At 45.6% G+C, this 23,272-nt stretch overlaps 1 pseudogene; it reads right to left on the reverse strand.

Annotated features, from left to right (window-relative positions):
- Positions 1-17,308: 17,308 nt before the first annotated feature.
- On the reverse strand, positions 17,309-22,962 carry LOC144126232 (uncharacterized; annotated as a pseudogene).
- Positions 22,963-23,272: the final 310 nt, after the last annotated feature.

A 23,272-nucleotide genomic window follows, 5' to 3' on the forward strand; every position in this document is an offset into this window, starting at 1 on the left:
ATTTTCTTTTCATTGCAGTACACATACCGCCCCGTGCAGATATTGAAGCGGCTCTTGCTTTGCTTACCACTTGTATACAAACTTCGCCCACTGATAAAATAATAATTTGCGGAAATTTTAATGCAGAAAACGTTTCATGGCGTGGAAAGATCACTGAGACTAGAAGACCTCAGGTTCAAGCTTTTGCGGCCTCCAATGCTCTGGTCGTTCTTATTAATCCGGACTCTTTACCAACCTACGAAACTCCGTATGCTTTAAGTTGCATTGACCTTAGCTTCGCGTCACCAAATTTGCTAACACAGGGCTATTCTTGGCAAGTCAGTGCTGATGCATCACTTTCCGAGCACAGATTTAGTACATATTCGTTCCCCTCTCAACTTGTATGCCCGCTCAAACGGCTCACCAGCGCCGGCTCGAGTCGTTTAATTTACCTGTTAACTGCTTTGCCTTGGTTTCAATATTTTTATAATCATCAGTTCCATTCAGCGTCCGCCCTTCATCAGGTTCTAGCTAAATTTAAGGACACTTTTATGACACTATATAAGAGTAAATTGCGTTTGGTAAAACCCAAATTTCTGAGGGTTCTATTTGGTGGACGGCTGATTTGAGCATGAAGCGGTCCCGTGTGCGCGCTCTTCGCCGCCGTTTCCAGCGCATTTCAGACCCTCAATTAAGAATTTTCCACTGCTCATTTTAATAAAGGGCTCTTGCAACGTATCGATCTAATATTCGAAACACCCATGATAATTATTTAAAGGAGATCTGCTCCACAGCTACGCGCAAATTTGTTTGGCAAGCCATACAAACGTGCTTCTTGGAAGCTCAGGTACCCTTCTGTAATTCCTCCTCTTCAGTAATCTAATGGAACGTATACTGAAACGCTTAATGACACTGTAAAGTTGCTGCTTCGTACTCACATCGCTACTGATACTTTTTCCCACGATCTTCCTTTCCATACGACGTTCGTGAGATTATAGCACAGCCTTACAATAGCTGAGGTGAAGATTTACCCTTCACTTCTGCGGAGATTGAAGCTGTAATCAATTCGATCACTGTGACGTCTTCTCCTGGCCCTGATCTAATCTCTCCTCGTGTTCTTTGCCCCTTGTCTAATGCTCATCTCTTAGTTTTTCTCTCTATTTTTAATTCTGCTTTGCATTTGTGTTACTTTCCACAGATTTGGAGAGTTGGCAGAATGATTTTTATTCCCAAACTGAATAGACCAGCGCACTTTCCAAATTCTTACCGGCCTATCTGCATTAATTTATCTTTCAGAAAAGTGCTCGAACGTTTGCTGTATGGTAGGTTGTACAACTGCCTGTTCCAGAATATTCTACTGCACAAATATCAGCATGGGTGCACGCATGGCCGTAGTTCTGTTCAGGCTCTCTATCGTTTGCGGAAGTTATTATTTACATATCAGCAACAAAAGCTTCCTGTGGTTCTCATTTCTCTGGACTTCAGAGCTGCATTTGATAGTGTTTTGGACCTTTTGGTTTTAAATTTTTTAAGACTACATCGTTGTCCAGGAAATTTATATTCCCTCTTGGCTTCTTTTGTAGACAACAGATATTTGACCTATCACTCTCCTTCTTGTACTCTTTCTGTGCCTTATTCTGTCGGCAGTCCGCAAGGTTCGCCTCTTTCACCTTTACTTTGGAACATTTTAGTTTAAGACCCCTTAAATCTCCCTATTCCCTGACCTATCCACATTCAGGCATATGCTGAAGACACTATTATCCTTGTACCTGGAAAGACTAGGTGAGAGTTGACAACATTATGTTCAAATGTTTTAACATTAATCAAAACTGGTGTTGCAAGAATCGTGTTCACTTAAACCCTCAAAAGTGTTCTTATGATTTATGTTTTAATGGAGTCCCGGCGTTGCGCAAACGTAAGCCAACTATACGCCTAGACAATTATAGTCTCAAGTGTGAACCCAATATTAAATTATCAGGAGTTGTTTTTGACTCCCAGCTAAGCTTTATTCCTCATGTTAATCATTTGCGAGAAAATTATTCCATCTACAACCAAATTCTTTAATTGGTTTTGTTTCTATTTTCTTGTTTCTCCATCGCGTTTGCGCCTTATATATCATCAGGTTATTCATCCTACAACCACCTATGCCACCCCAGCTTGGTGGTTCCATTGTCCGCTTTCCAGACTCGGAGATCGTGTCTTATCGTTGCAACGCATTACGCTTCTTGCTCTTACTGGTGCCTACAGTACTACGAGAACTGTTGGTCTTCATGTCCTTGCCAATGTTCTTCCATTGCCTATTTATCTAGACCAATTATGTACAAAGTTTATACTTTTTACATTACGGCAACCCGTTGTCTACGGCAAGACATTTTATAACCAATCTTAAATTCAGCCCTCATTGAAATTTAAATTTTCTTTTGCTCAACGTAGTTATCAGGAAGCCTTGGCCTTTTCGTGCCAACGCGCATTGCATATTTACACTGACGAGTCATTCACTTATCACAGCGCTGGTGCTGCTTTTGTTGTTCTTAGCTCCACACAATATACTTTATACGTTCTTCGCTTATCCTTACAATCACCTTCAAGTGCCCATGCGGCTGAGCTTGTAGCATTCCATTAGGCTGTTGCGCTTGCTACCAATAGCCCTCCTACTGTGCCCCTTCATTTGTACACTGATTTTCTATCTCTGCTTTCTGCCCTGTCTTCAATTCCTTCATTTAACCCGACAATTATTTCCATTAAGAAAGATCTCTATCGTTTGTCTTTTCCTGCCTCATTTCTTTTATTTCATATCCGGGGTCACTTCCGAATTTTTGGAAATGAGTTAGACGACCAGGTTGCTGGTAGTGCTGGGCAATATGGCCATTTACACACTTCTACCCTTTCACTCCGTTGTGTGCGTTCCCGTTTACAACATTCTTCACTTCTTTTATGGCGAACGTATTGGCAAGAAAATAATGGCGGCACAAAATTATTTAACTGGATCCCTGATACGCTCAATATTCCTTCCATCCGTCTACATAGGAGTCCTCTTATTACTTTACTTACTGGGCATGGTCGATTCCCTTTCTACTTAAAAAAAAATTGGCTTATCTCCTTCTTCAATTTGATCATGCAGTGTTTTGCGCGAAGATGCCAGTCATTACTTCCGGAATTGCTCCCTTACTGCTCCTTTAGTTTCACGTTTAAAGTCTCTATGCTCCTCTGATTTTACACTGTCTACTTACCCCTCTCCTTTGAATAACCCTGCTGCTTGTGCTGTTCTGATTCAAATGGTTCATCTCATCAGCAGCACAATTCCTCCACATTCCCGATGAGTTCCTTCGCCACTGTCATTTCTCCTGCATAAGCTCTGTAAAGAGAAGTGCTCTGTGTTCCTTTGCTGGACAAGGATACATCTCTCGGTGGCCGGACATTGTGTTTGGAGCAACTGCGCCTTTGACTTTATCTGTGCTGTCATAATCTGTGATTTTATCTGTGCTTCTGACTGTCTGTTGTGTCTGCACCAACTGTGCCTGTGACTTTATCTGTCCTGACATTCTCTGTGACATTATCTGTGCTTCTGTCTGCTTTGTGCCTTTGCGGTTTCATTTTTTTTTGTTTTGATTTTCCTGCTTTTCTCTTTCAATTAAGTTTTCTTTTCGAGCGTTTAGCTCTTTATCTTCTTTTTACTGACTTTAAGCCCGGTAAAGCGTTGCTAGTCCGGGCTCCATCTCTCTTTCATTTGTTTTTTTGTATTTTTCTGAGAGGACCAATAAAAGGGTAAAAGGGCGTAGCTGACGGGAGATGTTTCCTGGACTTCACTAAAAAGTCCGATGAAGCGCTGTAGAAACTTTTCGCACAATCCAGGCGTGCGTACGGGTGTCCAGAGGAGGACCTCATCACCGGGTCTGAAGGAGACAGCACGGTGGTGCAGGTCATAGCGGTGTTTGCGGTCTTACTGAGAAGCTTCGGTGTTGACGCGGTCGAGGTGGCGACAATGGGCCATCCGAGAAGCGAACTCTTCGCCCAGAGACGCAGACGGAGATGCGGACGCAGAAAAGAAGGCAGTATCAAATAATGAGGATGAGCAACGGCCATAAACTAAGAAGAAAGGGCTATAGCCAGTGGTGCGCTGAACTGCGGAAATGTAAGCATATGTGACGAAGGGCAAAATTTTGTCCCAGTTCTTATGGTCATGCCGAATGTACATTGATATCCCTTCAGAGAAAGTGCTGTGAAAGCGCTCGATGTGACCGTTGATATGGGGATGATAGCTAGAAGATGTCTTGCAGACAATGTTGGTGGCGCGGAAAATCTCGTCAAGCACATGGAGAAAAATGTCTTCTCACGGTCGCTAATCAGGATACGAGGAGTACAATGGCGCAACACTATCGCATGAAAGAAAAAGTCGGTGACATCAGAAGCGGCACCGGTGTGAAGCGGGGCTGTTTCAGCACACCGCGTCAGGTGGTCAATGGCGGTGACAACCAACGGTTGCCGGCTGGCGTAGAGGAAGGGGACCAAACAAGTCGATGGCGACGGTGTCAAAAGGCACGGATGGGCAGGAAAGAGGCTGTAGGGGGCCGGCATTAACAGATGTTGAACGCTTGCGACGATGGCAAGACACGCAGGAGGATATGTACTTGGCGACGCTAGCAGAGAGCCCAGGCCAGAAGTAGCGGCCCTTGATACGGTCATACGTCTTCAGGTGACCTAAATGACGAGCAGAGGCGTCGTCGTGGCAAGCCTTCAAAACTTGAAGACGAAGGGAGCCAGATACAAAGGGAACCCACCGGTGACCTGTTGGGTGGTAAGAGTAGTGTAGGAGTGTGCCGTGCTGAAATCTGAACTGGCGAAGCAGCCGGCACGAGCGACTGTTAGGTGCCGCTGATTGACCCCGGATCGAGCGATGATTGTGCGGCAGTATGGATCAGGCAGCTGATGGCAGTGGAAATAGGCGTGGACGTCAAGTGGTGCAACAACAGCGTGTACAAAATACAGAGGGAGCTCGGACGCCTGATGTGAAGGGCACGTTGTTGAAGGTGCCGCAGCGTGAGTCCGGGATCAGGCAACAGGAAATGAGAGAGGGCGTCAGAGTCGAGGTGCTTTCTCCCGGATTTGTAGGTGATAGTGAAGGTGTTCTCCTGAAGACGTAGCACCCATTGACCCAAACGGCCGGTCAAGTTCTTCAATGTCGACAGCCAACAGAGCGCGTGATGAGGGTGCCAATGGTGAAGTGACGGTCGTACAAGTAGGGACGAAATTACTGGATAGCCCAAACAACGGCGAGACATTCTTGCTCTGTGATAAAGTAGTTACGCTCAGCTGCAGTAAGAGAACGGCCGGCGTATGCAACAACCTGCTCTTGGGGCGCCTCGTTGCGTTGCAAGAGAACAGCGCCAAGGCCTTGTATACTGGCATCGGTACGAAGAATGGTTGGCGCTGCCTCATCAAAATGCCGAAACACAGGCGTTGTAAAGAGAGCCTGCTTGACAGCTTGGATGACCTCATTGCACTTAGTGGACCAGAAATAAAGCGTCTCAGAAGTCAATAGGTTAAGGAGTGGGGACGCTATGGATGCCAAATTACGGATAAAACGGCAGAAATAGGACGGTAAGCCCAGGAAGCTGCGAAGTTCTTTCAGGCGTTGGGGGCGAGGAGGATTGAGGACAGCGGCATTTTTTGGAGGATTGGGTCGGATTCCGGCCTTACTAGTGACGTGGCCGAGTACTTTGATGGTCTTACGGGGAAAGTGGCACTGCTTGGATATTAATTGAAGGCCGGCTTTCGCAAGGCACGCGGGAACTTCGTTGAGACGGTGCAAGTGTTGGGAGAATGCGGGCGAAAACATGATAATGTCCAGATAGCAAAGGCAGGTCTTTCATTTCATTCCCCGTAGCACGGTGTCGATCATGCGCTCAAATGTGGCCGGGGCATTGCAGAGTCCGAAAGGCATCACACTGAATTCGTAAAGACCGTCAGGGGTAACAAAGGCGGTCTCCTCGTCTGATTCGTGCACGGGGAATTGTCAATATCCCGAGCGGAGGTCGAGGCTTGAAAATTACTCAGCGCCTTAGAGGCAGTCCAACGCGTCCTTGATGCGAAGCAGCGGGTGGGCATCTTTATGGGTTATCTTGTTCAAGGCACGGTAATCCACGCAGAAACGAATGAAGCCATCCTTTTTACGAACGAGAACGACCGGAGATGACCAGGAGCTTGTAGACGGTCAAATGATGTGGCGCGAAAGCATATCGGCAACCTGGTCCTCAATGACCTTGCGCTCAGATGCGGAAACGCGATACGGATGTCGCCGCACAATAGCTGAGCCATCCGTCTCTATGCGATGGGACGTTACAGAAGTCTGGCCTAAAGCGGACCTGCACACATCAAGTGAGTTTTGGTGGGTCATAACGACTTCTAGTAAGGCTGCCCACTGCTCAGACGTAAGGTCAGGGCCGATAGCGGTGCGAGCGCAGAGGAAGAACACGGAGCGGAAGTATTAGCTGGTAGCCCAGCACATGAAATCGGGTCGGAGTCGATAACGACAGGTTCAACCTGAAACAGGAAACCATTAGTAGCGCCCTTCGGTAGTAACATGGACTGGATGGCAGTGTTCAGTGCCGTGACGACCACGCAACCACGGACGAAACATGGGAGGCAAGAGGCAAGAGCGATGCCTTGGGAGGTCCAGCGTGGCGCAGGCATAACTAACGCATAACTGTCGAAAGTGTAGTCTAAAGTGGCAATGATGAGCTGTTCACGGAGAAGGGGCAGAGCGAAGTCGATGGCAGCGACCACACGCGGTGGCGAACGGTCAGAGGAGGATGCCAAGTCGGGATCTGCTATGTGGATGAGGCGGTCGTTTCAAGAGATAATTGAATCACTGAAAAACACGTCATCCACTGGTGTGGATGGTACAAACACGAAAGTACTGAAAAATACTAAACATACGTGTAGCCTTTTCCTATCACTTATATTCTAGAAATCAATCAACCCCGGTTCACTTCCACATGACTGCAGGTGGGCAAGGTCATCCCACTCTTGAAGAAAGGTAGCCGATCATCACCGAGTAACTACCGCCCCATTTCCTTGAGAAGCGCCTCTTGTAAAATAATGGGACATGTATTATACTCGCATATTGCTAACTTCCTAACATCCGACAATTTTTTTCTCCCAAGTCCGCATGGTTTACGCAAAAATCATTCCTGTGACACTCAACTTACTCTTTTCCTGCACGACTTACATTTAAACCTATATAGCAACATCCCGACTAACGCATTATTTTTAGACTTCGAAAAAGCGTTCGATAAGGTCCCCCATGATTTTCTTCTGTAAAAGTTATTACGTCTTAATCTTCATCCATTCGTTCTAAACTGTATTCGAGGGTTTTTAACTAACCTCCAGCAATTCCTATTTGCCAACTCACCCCCCTCGTCTATAACACCGGTGTCATCAGGCGTACCGCAAGGAACCGTACTTAGGCCGCTCCTATTCTTAATGTATATTATTGACCTACCTTGTAATATTTCTTATAATATCCGACTTTTCGCCAATGATTGTGTCATTTAACGAGCAATTACTAACTCTGCCGACCATTTGGCATTACAAACTGACCTTACTCACATACAGGACTGGTGTAAATTTTGGCTATTTCGGTAAATGTTTCTAAAACCGCGTTAATGTCTATTCACCGTCGTCGTATTTACGTTGAGCCTAATTATACTATCATTAACATGCAGATTGCAACATCTGAAACTATCAAATATCTCGGTGTGCATATCTCCCGCGACCTAACTTGGACTTGTCATGTTAACCACATAATAAACTCTGCTAATCAGGCGTTAAGCTATTTACGTCGTAACATTTCGCTCGCTCCATCTTCTATTAAACAGCTTGCTTTTCAAACCTTTCTGCGAGCGAAGCTGGACTATGCTAATGCTAATTTTCACGCGCACTGCAATAATCTTACTAATGCCTTCGAGTCGGTTCAGAATTGCGCGACACGCTTCATTCTGTCTAATTCTACCTACAATGCCAGCATCCCCGCACTAAGGGCGCAAATAAAACTCCCCCCCCCCCCTAGCTGAACGCCGTAGAATAGCACGTCTTGACTTTTTTCATAAATTTTTTCATTCCTTGCCTTTTGATAACCCTTACATAAAAAGAGCCCCATCGCATCGCCCATGAAAATACAGTGTACTTTCGCCATGAAAATACAGTGTATCCCCCAAAAGGCCATACCGTGACCTTTCAGCAACCGATAACAAGAGTGAACATGGGTAGCGAGTGAACATGGGTGCGTTTTCTGGCCAGGTGACCCGGTTGAGCGGTTCTGGCTACCAATGTTCACTCTTGTTATCGGTTACCCAGAACATCCTCAAAGAAAGCAGAGAAGTAGTACCAGACAGCGGCGGGGCTGATGCAATTTGGAGGGAAAATATGGCGGTAATACCTACATGCACTCCATCGCCCACCAGCTCAAAAAAATAGGGAAAAGAGCAGGTGTGCATGTGGTGTTTTCCGCACCAGAACACCAGAAAAGCTGTCGAAACTGTGGAAGAGGGTAAATTCCACCATTACTGGGAGCGATTCCTGCACTGTTAGGCACAGTCAACCAGTTGTAGAGTGCGCAAAAAAGTAGTCTACTCTATACATTTGCCCTGTGGCCGAGCCTACATTAGCCAAACTGGCAGAAGCCTAAACGAGAGGCTCATGTAACACAGCAATAGTGTCATCGGGGTATCCCGTCATCAATGCATACACTGCCGTGATTGCAAACAGTGTAACGAACGTGGTGTTTTTTTTTGGAAAGAACAATAGTCCTTCATAAGTATGTCAGCAAAACTTCCAGGGAGATAGCTGAGGCTGGTGAGATTGCAGAAAAAGGAGAATACTGTGTCAGCACCCCATCGGTGTTGTTAAGTGATAAAGAACGTCGTGTCAGGAATTTCCAGCTAGGGTATCATGGCTTTTTTTGTTCTTGTTTGCGTCCTGACTTTTAGGTTTTAGCTTTATGTTTTCTTCCTTGTACCTATGATGATGTGTTTCCCTTGCGGTTTGGCGCTGCTACCAGTCTCACATGGCTTTCCTTTTCGTTGCTGCGCATGCCCGCTGTACTCTATATGTATTCGCTGCGCGCAGCAATAAACGTTGTTGACGTCAGCACTTTGTAGTGTCTTCCCTCGTGTCCGTGTTCGTCTTTGCGCTGTGAATGTAAGAAAAAATGAATCAATGAGATGAGGGCAGAAGTACACGATAAAAGTCACAGCCCAGGATTATCGGATGAACGCAGGATGGAAGGACAACAAGTACAATATGATAGCGCCGGTCATCGAAGAAAACGCGCGCAATGCATTGGCCAGCGGAATGGATCAGCGTGCCGTTGGCTCCACGGAGAGGCGAACCGGTATATGGAATTGTCACTTTGCGCAGGCGGGAACACAGGGCAAGGTGAATGACGGAGAAAACGGCGCCCGTGTTGATGAGAGCTTGAGTCCACAGCCCTTCAACACACAGTGTTAACATATTCGACGGGCAGTCGGGAGGAATTTTACAGTTCGCACGACTAGCAGCTTTCTGTCCTAAAACTGCTTCGTTCAGTTTTCCGGGATAGGAGCGAAGGGCTGCGACGCGGGACGAAAAGGTGACGAGCGGCGAAAAAGTGAAGGGAAGTGGCGGCGAGTAGAACGGGAGGGCCGAGTGACATCCTGGGAGTATGGAGGTGATGGAGAGCGACGGGAATTTTGGTGGACGGCGAGGTAGAAGTATCCGGCTGGCGCACACGTGCACGTTGGAAGGAAGCATAACCGCGTTGTTCATCTTGCTGTCGCCGGCGACAGATGCGGGAAAGATGAGCGCGGATCCCGCAGTAGTAGAAGACAGGGCAGGAAGTACGCCAGGCTGGAGCATAAGGTGTCGCTGGGGGACACGGAGCCACGGCAGCCACGTGACCACATACAGGCGTTGGACAAGATGGAGGGACCGTGGCGGGTGGCCTCAAGGCAATGTCGCCATAGGTGGGCGGGCGAGAAGGTGTGTGAAAGCTGGCGGGGGCCACGGCGCAGGTGAAAGCGGCCAACACATATCTGATGACGCTGCGCAAGTCAGGTGTAGCAGGCGGCATACTAAAGGCGAGAGGGTCGAGATTGGTGGTCTGCCCGTAGGGTTCCTCGCGTATCAGAGCACGGATGACGGAACGAAGGTTCCCATCGACTAGGCCACTGCCATCACAGGGTTCTGGCTGAAAGCGGCAAGTCTGCAGCTCGTCCAGGCGCTGGCATGTGGAGGTAATGGCAGATACGCTGGAGGGGTTCTGCGCTATCAAGGCGTTCAAAGGAACGGTCGCGATGCCCTTAAGAACGTGGCGGACGCGCTCCGACTCAGGCATGTCAGCACTAAAACGTTGGCAAAGAGCAATAACGTCCTCGATGTAAGATCTGTAAAGCTCCCCAGACGTCTGCAGTAGTGCGGCGAGCTTCTTGGCTTGCTCAGAGCGGCCTTTCGGCGTGCCGAAAATTTACCGCAGCTTCTGTGTACATGCAGGCCAGTAGGAGATGTCATTTTCGTGATTAAGGAACCACGTCTTTGCAACGTCAGTCAAGTAGAAGACGACATTAAGCAGCTTGTGGGAGTAATCCCACCGGTTGAACGTACTGACCCGGGTTTAGTTGTCGAGCCAGTCGTCAACGTCATCGCCACAAAGCTGGCGAAGACCTGAGGGTCGCGCTGGCGGCTGGTGACGGTCAAGGCTGGGGCAGCCGCAGCAACCGGTGAAGTGGACGGGGGTGAGCGTGTTCCGTTGCCTTCCTTCATACCTGAGGGCTTGTCACATATAATAGGGAGTCTAAAATAAAATTATGAAGGAAAGAGGTGTGAAGAAGACGATGTGGATTAACCGAAGACTAAAGAAGATGAAGAAGATGCATTCAGTGAGGTGGAGACAGATGATTGGTGGAGAAGAGAAGAAAGAGAAGACGACGACAAGGCTTAAGTGGACTAACGCCGGGGCTATAAAAGGGCAAGGGAGAGCGAGGCACGTGGGGGAAGAACACAGAAGCGGAGGCTCCGGCGGGACAGGGACGCTTCGGCTGGAAGAGAGTGACGCCGGCTACTGCTCCGGTGAGCTCGCGTCCTACGGCTTCGCAGCGTGGACTTCCTGCCGTTCCTGAGCCCGTTCCGGGGAGTTAACTGAGTACGCTATCACCTGCTACCTCCAGAGGTGTCTCCAGCGCTGTTGCCACCCATCCGGGTGGTGCCCCCAACGCCAACAACAACGGCAACACCTCCACGGGCACTTGCACCGGGAGCTTGTACAACGCAGGGAGCGACGCCGCCAGCGATGCCAGCCGCAGCATGTCGAACGCCATCTCGACGCCGGCTATTGGACCCATACAACGCCGCAGCCGCACCGCGCCGACCGTGAGCACGAACGCCGACCACTAACTGTAGAACGCTAGTAGTAGACGGTGGTAGCAGTGTTCCCGGGTCGTGTGTATTTATAGTCGTTGTGTTTTGTGTGTTTTATGTGCTAGTGTGTGTGTCACGTAGGGTTATTAAATGTGCGTCTGCGTGGGTACACCTGTCGCCTAGTGCATTCTTTCGGTCCGAGTGTTCTCCGGGGAGATTCGCGACAGGGCTGCCGACGCAAATGACGGCCTCATCGGAGCTCCAGGGAAAGCGAAATACGGCTCTAAAGCGAGAAGTAGGGGATAGGAATGGCACCTCCGCCACTTGTGAGCCACTGCTTGCACAGGCGTCTTTATTTCAGAACAGCCGGGCACTCTGCGCGCGATCCCCGGTGCCCAGGCAAGCGATGATGATGATGGGGATATGAAGATGAAAGCGGTGAGATTTCACGCACAGCGCTCACAATATATTTATTTATATTTATTTCGATATACTGCAAACCAGTGTTGGCTCCAGCAGGAGGGGCATACAACTAAAAATAAACCTATAAAAGCATAAGCTACAACACCGCAAGTCAGTAAACAGGACACAAAGCGAGAGTCATCGGACAACAATACTATGAGCCATACAATAAATTCTGCAACTCCTTCACAAAATACATGGATTTAAATAGACCCGAAGGAAGACTATTCCACTCCGTGGCAGTATTCGGGGAAAAACTGTAAATACACCGACTAGTTCTTGCGACAATTGGCGCTAATGACTGCTCAAGTACATGTGTTCTTGTGCTCGCTAGTTTCACACAATCAGGAAGATCTGCATTCACATTTGCAGTCATGTAATTATGAAGTAATACTAGATGGGTAACTTTTCTTCTTATTGCCACGAACTGTAAATTACTGTTTCGAATAAATGCATTTGGAGAGTCTGTCATTCTATATTTGCCATAAATAAATCGAACTGCTTTACGCTGAACACGCTCCAGTTAAGCAATGTCTTTCTTGTTATGCGGGTCCCATAGAGCTCCCACATAATCAAGTCGGGACCTAACACAAGCCTTGTATGCAGTGGTTGTGGTACTGACCGGATAGTTTCTAAGTTTCTTTTTAATAAACCGAAACTGCTTTACTGCTGATGACCAGATGTCAGCTACATGAGAGAACCAAGTAAGTTTGCTAGTGAGGGTTACTGCGAGGTACTTATAGCTCTATTTCTAATATGGGAGAGCTGTCAAGTATACAACTGTGAAGCCTGGCCACTTTTTTCCTTGTGATTCTTAGTAGTACGGTTTTGTTTTGGTTAATATTCATATCCCAGCGCTCACATCAGCCTGCAATTGCTACTACTATTTTTCTAGTGACAAGAGGTCAGAATCACTAACTGTCTCTTTGAAAACAAAACAATGATTGGCAAACAGCCTCACCTTTATATCCTTTTCAACAATACCACTAGGTTGTTCACATAGATTAAAAATATCAGGGGTCGTAAGACACTGCCTTGCTGGTCTGAACAGCAGTCCTGCATTGATACAAATTGCTGCCTATCTGTAATATAAGCGCGTACCCATTGAATTATGAAGGAGGGAAGTCCAATCGTTTCTCATTTAAACAATAATTTTCCTTGAAGCACCTTGTCAAAAGCAATGCTGAAGTCAAAAAATAAGACGTCTGTTTGCCCGAAAGCATCCAGCACTCTTGCAAATTTATGCACAGGAGGTAAATGTTTGGTAAGTGATGACATGCCTATCCTAGAACCATGCTGGTAAGCTGTCAAAATATTATGGTCCTTTATAAATTTTACAGCATAACAAAAAATAGCACGTTCTAACAGCTTGCAGAAACTGTTCGTGAAGGAAACAGGCCGATAATTGGTAACTAGTTGGCGGTCTCCTTTCTTAAGAATAGAATAGAGACAACTCGAGCCTTACGCCAATCGGACGGTGTAACACCTGTGGTCAAAGACAAATTAAACATGTCAGTTAAGCATTGAGATATTTTTTCCGCGTAGCGTTTAAGAAATGAATTCAGAACACCATCGGGTCCGGAAGACTTTGTTGTCTTAAGTTTAACTAACATTGCTAAAACTTCTTCGCGACTATTTATCAAATTGTTATTACAAAGAGAAAACGAATCGCCACTACAAACACTCTGAGGCTTAAATTCATCTAGGTTCATGAAGACACTCTGTAAAAAATTGTTATAGTGTGTCGGAATCACACTAGCGTCTGTTATAGTCAGCGTCAATATTTATCTTCGTGATTTCATGCTTGGAAGGACTCATATGGCCCCAGAACTTTATTGTGTCCGGCCTCATTAACTCTTCAAGCCTTTTTTAGAAACGTTATACGTGGATATGTGCCATCCTACTCTTTAAAGAATCAAAGAGCGGAGTTCCTGTCCTGTGCTGTTTCCTATATCTTCCTGAGTGTTTCTCAAGTCTCCTAAAGGCGGTTTCCTAAGTCATGCAACAGCACATTCGTCAACATAATAAAATCATCACTAATTACAACCTTTCTGCACCGCATGGAAGGATTTTATTAGTGAACCCTCTCGGAAATCCTACCGAGAGCCACAGCGGAAACGTAGCGGATGGTTAGTGGCTATAGAGGAAGCAGAATGGATTCTTGGTGGCTATAGAGGAAGCAGAGTGGATTCATGGCGGCTATAGTGGCAAAATAGCGGTACGGTCATAAATGCTGGCGCTATATTGACCACCATGATGCTGGTATCGGCGGCCATGGCGGTTTCCAGCAGAAGCTTGGGGTCAACATAATGGATTTCGTCCGTGATGCTGGCTTCGTGGCAACGTGGTGGCAGCAACTGCTGGAGAAACTTCATTCATGGCGGACGTTGGCATAATACTGGGAGTGTAGACGGCTAGCTGTGAGCGATGGTGTCATGTGTTCGTCGATCATGCGAGGCAACCTGCGTGGTTTGCAGAGGGCTGACGCACCCGGACGTCGAAGCGCGGAACGCGGTGCACTCGGTGACCTCGGAAAGCTTACCCCCGAATGCAGAAATCTAAGTGTCGCGCTTGGACTTCACAACAAGAAGTCGGCTTGTTGCACTGCGGCGACCTCAAAGCGGTCAAGACTGCTTTCGCGTTTCATGGAGGCAACGAGCACGGCAGGCACATACTGGTCGAAAGAACCGCTGGCAGGCCCGTCTTGGCACAGAGCGAAGAGGCGAGGACTATACGAAATTATGTGCTCTCTAAAACAATTGAGCACGCTATCATACGAAAGCGGCCTGCCGACCAGACCCCGAGAGCCTCTGGGGCTGTCTCTAGGCAGTTAGAGCACGTTTCAAGCGCTCTTTGTGGCCAAAGTGCGGGCAGACTCATAAATATCACTACCGCAGCTACGGCTAAGTCCACGAGTTCGGCTGGTGCACGGCAGCGAACGGCGCGATGCCGGGTGTGCCGCGATGCCGTGGGTGCATGGCTAGCGTGGATTTGACGGCGAAAATGAAACAGGAACCTTCAATTTCAATTCAATAAATTTAATTAGGCTTGTTTTATAGTGACATCAATTTTTTTTAATTTTAAGAAAGCAGCAGCAACACAGCGTCGGTTTTCGAAGAAGGTATAGCGACATCAAAATTTTTAATTTTAAGAAAGCAAAAGCAACACAGTATCGGTTTTCGAGCAAGGTGAACACATATTCTGCTCAAAGGTAGAATTAAACGCTTCTCTAAGCCTATCAATTCGCTTGCAATGCCACCAAGAAAAGCAGGAGCCGCGCGAAAGCCTCACCGCATGCATAACCGCACCTTCATCCAACGCGAAGCACCTTAAAAGGTCACAAAGACGGCTTTTTCTCAGCATTGAATGCCCCTTTGAGCTGTATGTCTGCTTTTAAGGCTGTCTACACCGTGCTTTTATTGCTCAGTCAACTGTTGAATAATCGTTCGAAGATAACTTCAATGGGTGAACACAATTAAAAGTATGTATGCAAAGCTTTTCTAGTGCGGTACCGTGTAATGTACTATATCGGCAGGAAAACATGCATATGTATAGACCATGAAAACAACTCCAAATGTTTTGCTCTGGTATACAACCTAACACTAAGAAAATGAACTCGAAAAACGTGGTCTGGCATTCTTATTCCCTGTATGGCAGAAAATATTGCGTTTCCATGTTTTGGGAAGTAAAATGTTTCAGAATAATTCATTCAATATGCGTTCAATTTCATTTTCTTGATAACACCTCAGAGAGCAGCTGTCAGAACTAGGCGCCCTGAAGTGACGAAAATTTGTTAGAAAATTGAGCTGCTATACACTATTTATTGCACTACAGTGTGTACATCTGCTATTATAAACAATCGACAAATTTCGAATTTATCTCGAGCATGCATGTATAAATACGGACAGATTTGCTTCAAAAATATATTCTGTAGTACGCTATATATTAAGCAAATGGAGCCGTAAAGCTATAATCATGCAGGACAGTTTGCACACAGTCTGTCCACTTGAAATGCAAAAATAAAAATATACTTTATGTTCACAGTATTTACAGCTTTCACTACTATACAGATCTCAAGAGAAAGGAAAAAATGACATGAAGTGAGGACACAGCGGGAAAGAATTTCTGCTGAATCCACATTTAGGTATTGCTTTTGTGTTGTGTACTTTCTACAAATAAGCATCAAGCAGCATAAGTGAATCCTGCTCCACTAGCCTATAAACAACTATTATTGTACATTCACTGGCACAAACACATGCCAGTACATCTCCGCAATGTTTTCAACCTGTATCAAAATCATCATTTATTGTCCCTTAAGGGCCTTTAGGTGGGGCACTACATAATGCGGAGCAAAAAAAGCAAGAGGACATTATGGTTACATAGCAAAAGAAGGCGAGGAAATTATTATAAGGCAATGCAAAAGGGTGAAGCAAACATACGTATGCACACTGTGGCCGCGCAGCAATACAAGCAACCTCGAAAAGGGTGCTCATAATACGAATAGGGGTGCAAGAAGTAACTCATAAAAAGATGTTAATAAGAAGTGCATTTGTGATACATAAGGAGTAGTAGGCAATGCGTGTTAATTACAGCTAACGACAAGTATGGTTGAACAGTAGATTCGAGAATCTATTCAGATCGCACTCAGTTGCCATGGGCTCTGTCAGGTAACTGCTACTTCCATCGTTCTATGGCTGATGACAAGAAAGATTTATGGTAGGCATTAGTGGAACCATGTAAATGCTGCAAATATAAATTGTTGAAAAGACGACGCGATGTTCTATTTGGTGGAAGTAGGAATGTTTTGTGCAAGTGAGGGAAATCGTAGCCCACACCTCCACCACGTATGTGTAGGGCAGGACTTCACGAACCAGGTTTATTCCAACCCGCAAACAGCCCAAGTGATGACGATGAGTATACACAGGTGAGGAAGATGAAGTGGCATACAGATAGGTGAGATGGATGAAACCGCGGTCAGTGCTCACACTATAGCTTATGGAAAAGACAAAGTTCGCCAATTGTGTGATGAAAAGACAGTGGAGGTAAGCCGAGCGACAATTTTGTGCCTGAAACACTGATGCTGTGGTCATAACATCACACTATAATCCGGGCTGCACAGCTTTGCACTGATTCTATTTTGTAAATAAGATAAGTTTGGTGCAGGTTCCAAATGGGTGAGGTACATGTTCCAATTTTGAGCAAATGAACGCTTTGTAGGTGAGTTTGCGGATAGGAGGGAACAGCTAGCAATCCGCTGTCGGTTGAGTAATTTTGAACTTTCAGTGACTACGTTAGGATATGCTCAGACCGTGAAAGTCTGCTAGCCTTGTTATTCGTAGGTACCGGTATGACTCTATTTGTGTTAGTGCTATTAGCTTAAGGAATTACGATAATTTAGATTATTACATTTGCGGGCTTTATGAGGCTGATACTCTAAGCATGGTGATCAGACGCTTGAACCCAGTTGCTGCTAGCCTCAATCCCTTTCTATCCTATTCGGCAAGTCGCAAATTAACGTCCTTTCTTGCTGAAAAAATTCAGTGAAAAGGCAGCAGTTAGCCACTTCCTCCGGCAGTACCACATTAAGTGCTCTGCCAGATGAGACAAAGCACTCTTTGATGTGCGGTGGTGCAGCATCCCGGTCTGCAATGATTATTGGTCTGCACATCAAGACGCAAATTTTGGCCTCTAGTAATAATAATTTTTTCGATGCGCTCGTACGAGCCACTGCATGTTTTGATGAATGTTGAGTCAGAACGGGATGGTCGCTTGTATGCAGTGCTATGAAAGTCCTGCTTTGCTTGTACAAAGCGCTCGTACTGAAGTGCTGTGAATGTACTCGTGCCTAAGCGATTATTCACAGCATCCTGCTCTTCAGCGCTTAGAGCAACGTCTTTTCCCTTGCCTAAAAGGCACAACTTGCCAACATGCGTAGCATTCTGTAAACGGGGATACCCGAATGTCTCCATGCAAAACTCTTTCTCGTGGAGACACAGAAAGCTGCTGCTCATCACCTTGTGCAGTTGTTGATGCATAATAATGCGTTCAATATTTGCGGAGGGATGCCATTTACAGCTGACACCTGCCGAACTATGTGCCCATTTCTACCTTCAAAAACAAAAGCAGAATGTGCCCACAGTGGCCAAAGTGACTGAGCACAATTAGCGAAATGAAAGAGCACATGAACATTAAATGTCAAGCTGGCAACCCCATATAATCTCTTGCACTGAATGACGAAGCTCTCCAGAAGCAGCTCTGAAAATAAAAAAGTAATGAATATTAGGTGAAGTCGAGAGCTAATAAATATTTCCTCGACAAACACAGTCAAGTTATTCTCAATCCACCTCATTGCAAGATTTTTTCTTCAAGTTTTCTATGCGAAGGTTCATTGAAAACAAGCAGTTCCATGTTCAAGAGCATGAAATCTCTCTATTCCAGAAAGAGCACACTATAAGTTTGCATGACACTAGCTGCTAAGCAAAAGCTGCACACGACTACGCCAACATAATTCGTCTTTAAAGGGGGCTCCTACCACTAATTTGGCCCTGCATTACAGAGACAGCGAACTTAACAATTCTAACCCGTTGGACAAAAATGCATGTGTACCTCTGTTCAATAGTACAAACATTCTGTATAGGTATTCCAATCAGCTAACAAGGGAATTATCAGAGGCACATCATATTCCCAAAAACTGCGACATATGCGTCAGCACACCATCTGTTCTAATCCATGATTGTGAAATTCGGTATCTCAATTCAACACAGCGATTCGTTTTGTCATTTTTGGGGTAGGCGAATGCGCTGCTGGCTGCCTTGCGTGAGCTATTTAATCTTGTGTTTTTTCCAATAAACTTCAGCTGATAGTAGCGCTTGTCCTTCGTGTCTTTCTCTTTGTGTCCCCTGTCGCAGCGCTTTCGAAAGTTTTCAAAGATGTAGCAACTAGCTCAATTGTCTGTGTTACTGCAAAAGAATCATTACCCAATTTACCACATCACAACTTTTAACAGGCAAGCAATGGATAATGTTTCAGGAGTGTTGTAGTTAACTAAAGGAACAAAGAGCACAAAAACATCACTATATATCTAATATGATGAATACTATAACATCAGTGAATATGAAAGGCACTTTAAAACGAGGAAAAGGGGCTACAAGATGGCAGGAGTTATTTTTGAAGTTTATGCACCAACCAGTTTGTGCCTTCTGTGAATATTTTAGACCCACAGTTCACAAAATTAACTATTCTGAATATACTATGCAGGAAAAACATTTATGATTGTAAATAATACTTCAAAACGGCTTGCAGACAGTTGTACAAGAGTGTAAAAAGGTCAAAATCTTACATAGTCAAAAAACAATATGATTACCTCTGTTACTTTACAGCTATGCTATATTCACAAATGAGACCTGTAATAAGTTGCCTGCTTTGGCAAGTTCAGACAGAGTGAGCTCCTCTCGCAAAAAGATGTGGAGAGCCTCTGACAGTTTGCAGAGGTGCCTCCTATATTCCGGGTGCAGGAAACCTTCTAGGCACGGCAGAGCATAAAACAGTATCCACTGCCTCCACTCAGATGCTTTCCAATGTCCTCGTTTTCTAATTGGCCTAGGCAGCCTTGTCATACAGTGTGGAGGTTTGATGGCCAACAGCCGTGAATCAATGTCTTCAAGTGTAGAAGGGCGACCTGCAAAATAAATGTGCATACTTTTGTTGTGAGCAGAGATAATTCCTGATAATTCCTGTAGAATACAAAAAACCCAACAGATGACAGGAAAAAAATTAAAGGCAGAAGCACTGCTATACGCACTATATAAATATCTGTACATGCATATGGTTGCAACCTGCTTCTACCAATTAAAATAAGATTAAATGCTGAGTACATTGCAAAGAACATTATGCATTTTATTTTATGCAGCAGGTTTTCCTACCCAGCAGTTACCAGCAGCCTACGAGCCCCTAAGTGTGCCAGTTGATAATGAAATATGCTACCACCATCTTATGTCATCATGGTTTCTCAAAATATGTTCACTAGGAAGCCAGCTTTGTAGTATGTACTAAACGGCTGCATCATACTATTCCACCACATTTTGTACACTATGTAGAGGCACCATCAACAGTGCCTTCCACTAATCATACTCAGTATAGCCATGGCCACAGATTATAGCATGTGCATGGTCTACTATCTCTCAGCTGCCATTTCCCTGCAATAAGATGCACATTTGAAAAAGTGACGATAATCAGTAATAAATGGAGCGCCACAAAAAGCAGTAATATTTCAGCAACTTTCACTAGTAAGTTTTAGTTTTAGTTTATAGGGGTTTAACGTCCCAAAGTGATTCAGGCTATGAGAGACGCCGTCGCGAAGGGCTCCAGAAATTTCGACCACCTGGGGTTCTTTAATGTGCACTCTAACTAGTAAGTGAATCCCGAATGAACCGCATTGTGTGCATTGCCTTACCAACATAGAAGTGTTGACCTGAGTTCGACGTTGACAAAATTGACAACGCCTAGCAGGACAGAGTGCATATATTCCACACTAAACCCATTGATAAGGTCTAGACCTGAAATAAAAGAGAACGTCTAATATTAGTAAAAATACAGCAAAATGCCATGAGATAAAGTACAGGAATGAGGAAAATACTGATGTACGTACTGAAGGTGGATAAAATGAGACAAAATAATGCTTAAAATTAGTTGCAAAAATTATCATATTGCAGGGACTGTAGAAACTAAATACTGGAAGCAACCAATTTTGTATTAGGTGTTGCACAGTTTAATAAACAAGGCAGTAGCCCAGTGCTAACGTTTTATAGCTGACGAAAACCATGGACTGGTGGAGACATTTGGAATGTGTAGAAAATCCCGGGGACAAAAAGCAAGTGAAGCTCCTCCTTCTTGATTTAGAAAGGCTGGTGCATTGGGAAAGCATGCAGGCCAAAATTCTTGTGCTTTTGTAAATGCTGCACTGATCTAGGCTTGTGCATATGAGAGGCTTGGGTGCCTTGCTGCACCACAAATCCGGCATAATGACGTGGAAAAATGACACATATCATGGCAAACACTGCCACTCAAGGGTGTTTCCATGAGTAACTAAGGAAAGAATTCGCAGGTTACACAATACCTATCAGTACCTAAACGGATGTGGTTTGCAGCACTGTTCTTAATGCTGAAAACAAGAAATGGACTTGATCATGCAGGAATTTAAATGTAGTGAGGGCGATTAACCTTATTTTCTTTTTTACTAAGCGACCGTTCATACCTAGGATATGTTTTGCCACATATGTAGTACTTGTGACATCGGTCAGTCTATGCCAGCAAGAGAAGAAAGGAAGAAAGGTTAAAAATGCCCTACCTCCCAAATTCATGAGTGCAGATGGCACTTTGAAGCCATTGATTATGTCATCATAACATTCTGCAAGCTTCATGTCGCCTATAACCATGTACGTGGTTCTGGCTTCTGGCTTTTCTTTCATGATGTACCGCATGCTCCCTTCAGGCAAAAAGATAATACAGCACTTAAGCACAGGAATAGAAGTTTCCATAAGCTGGCACCCTTCAAAAAAATAAGGCTCTTCTGATTTCGGTTCTGCTGATAGCTCTGATAACTCTTCAGTGTTCAGCAATCACCCAAACCATTGTCGAGCTGCTAAGAACCATCAGGTACTGCTCACCTTCAGCATGCTCCCCTCGGACGAAGCACAAGGGGCATCCAAAGTACCCGTTGAAGGGGACCATATTCAGTACCACTGCCCTTGCTAGCGCATCGACTGAGCAACACAACACAGCTGATTTAGAGTAGTGTGTAGGTGTCAGATATGTCCACTTAACTACTTCGGTAGTGTTGACTTCAATTACAAACTTCTTCAAGAAAAGTTGCATGTTCGGATGTTTCTTGCCGAACCAGAGCCCAGCAAGTACAGGATGCTTAAACCGCAAGTGCGGTGGCAGTTCATTCACAATGAACTGTAAGGGCCACACTGAGGTCTTTGACGATTTCCAAACTGAACTTCCGTCAGTGTTGACAGTGAGAGTGAGGTCATCTTTCGGAATTCTTTCCCGCATTCTGTTGTAGCACTGAGCACTTGTAATGTCAGGAATGACAGACTGTGGCTCTTGCAGCTTCTCCAGGTTTTCTTGAAGCTGGGGCTTCGTGCTTTCAATTGCAAAGCTGAGTTGCTAATGCAAATTCAGAATGATGAAAAATGAGCCGCGGTCCTTGAGCTTCTGCAGGGCACTGGTTTACCGGCAGTTGGGGCACTGTGCTGATTTCTCAATCACATTTAGAAGAGCACCGCACGTCTCGCGAAAATAGTGGTACTGCACAATGTCTTGTTTTTCCTTGCACCACAGTTTGCGAAACGAATATGTGCTTTGGGGCAAGACATTTTATCCAAATAGGAAATTTATTAGCTTTATTAAGTCCCCTAAAGAAGCCCACGTTAGGCCATGTGATACTGCATATACCATAACAGCTGCTATAGCGCCCATCTTGGTCACCTCTGCATTTGGCAACTTTTCGTTACTGAATTGTGCAAAGGATGGCGGCAACCCATCATCTTCATCTTCAGAACTCTCAGATTCTTCAGTGAGACTGCCACTGCTGAGGCCAATGTCACCACCCACATCACAACTGGATCTGCTGCAGGTGTCACTTTCTGGTTGCAGCTCGTCATTTTCAAAGTCGTAGTCACTGTTCATGCCAACGTCACCACACATATTAGAACTCTCGTCGGTGCAAGAATCACTTTCTGGCTGAAACTCGTCATTTTGAAAGTCGTAGCTTGGAGGCTCTGCGTCGGCCGCTGCACCACTTGCTCCGTCTTGCGCGGCACCTTCAATGGGCAGAACGTCTGGGTAGTCAGTAGAGTGCACTTCATCCCTCGGCTCCGTACTGCCCGCTGCGTCGTCCGTGTTGTCCCACACGGTGCTTTCAGTGGAAGGTGCGCTTGGTTGGCCGCTGGAGACACTTCCATTACTTGTAGGTTTGACCGTGAGCACAGTGGCACTCAACAGACCGACAACGGCTGCCCCAAAATGGTCCTTTTGACGCCTGTAGAGAGTTGTGCTCGGCACGTCAAAGTATGTGCCGGGCTCCAGATACTGCTTACGCCGTTTCTTCGGCGCAGATCCGGACATCGTAAACGTCAGTAAGCCTCAGGTACGTGTGACCAGCAGAGTACGATCTCGGTGGATTTCGCAATCGCGGATGTTGAGAGTTCGCACCGGCGGAAGGCTACTGGCAACCTAGCAGACGCTTTTATACAACACAGCATCGGCCGCGAAATAGTAGCCGCCAGCACGTTTCGTACACGACCGGCTTTTCCAGCTTGCCTGCACTCAAGACTCAATCGCGATGGCGTAATGGGTGCTTTCTAATCTGAGCAGTACACCATTGAACGCATTTTTTCAATTGTTTCATGGAATATTTTATCAATTATAAGCTATA

Source organism: Amblyomma americanum, chromosome 1 (genome assembly GCF_052857255.1).
Source record: "Amblyomma americanum isolate KBUSLIRL-KWMA chromosome 1, ASM5285725v1, whole genome shotgun sequence".
Lineage (NCBI taxonomy): Eukaryota > Metazoa > Arthropoda > Arachnida > Ixodida > Ixodidae > Amblyomma > Amblyomma americanum.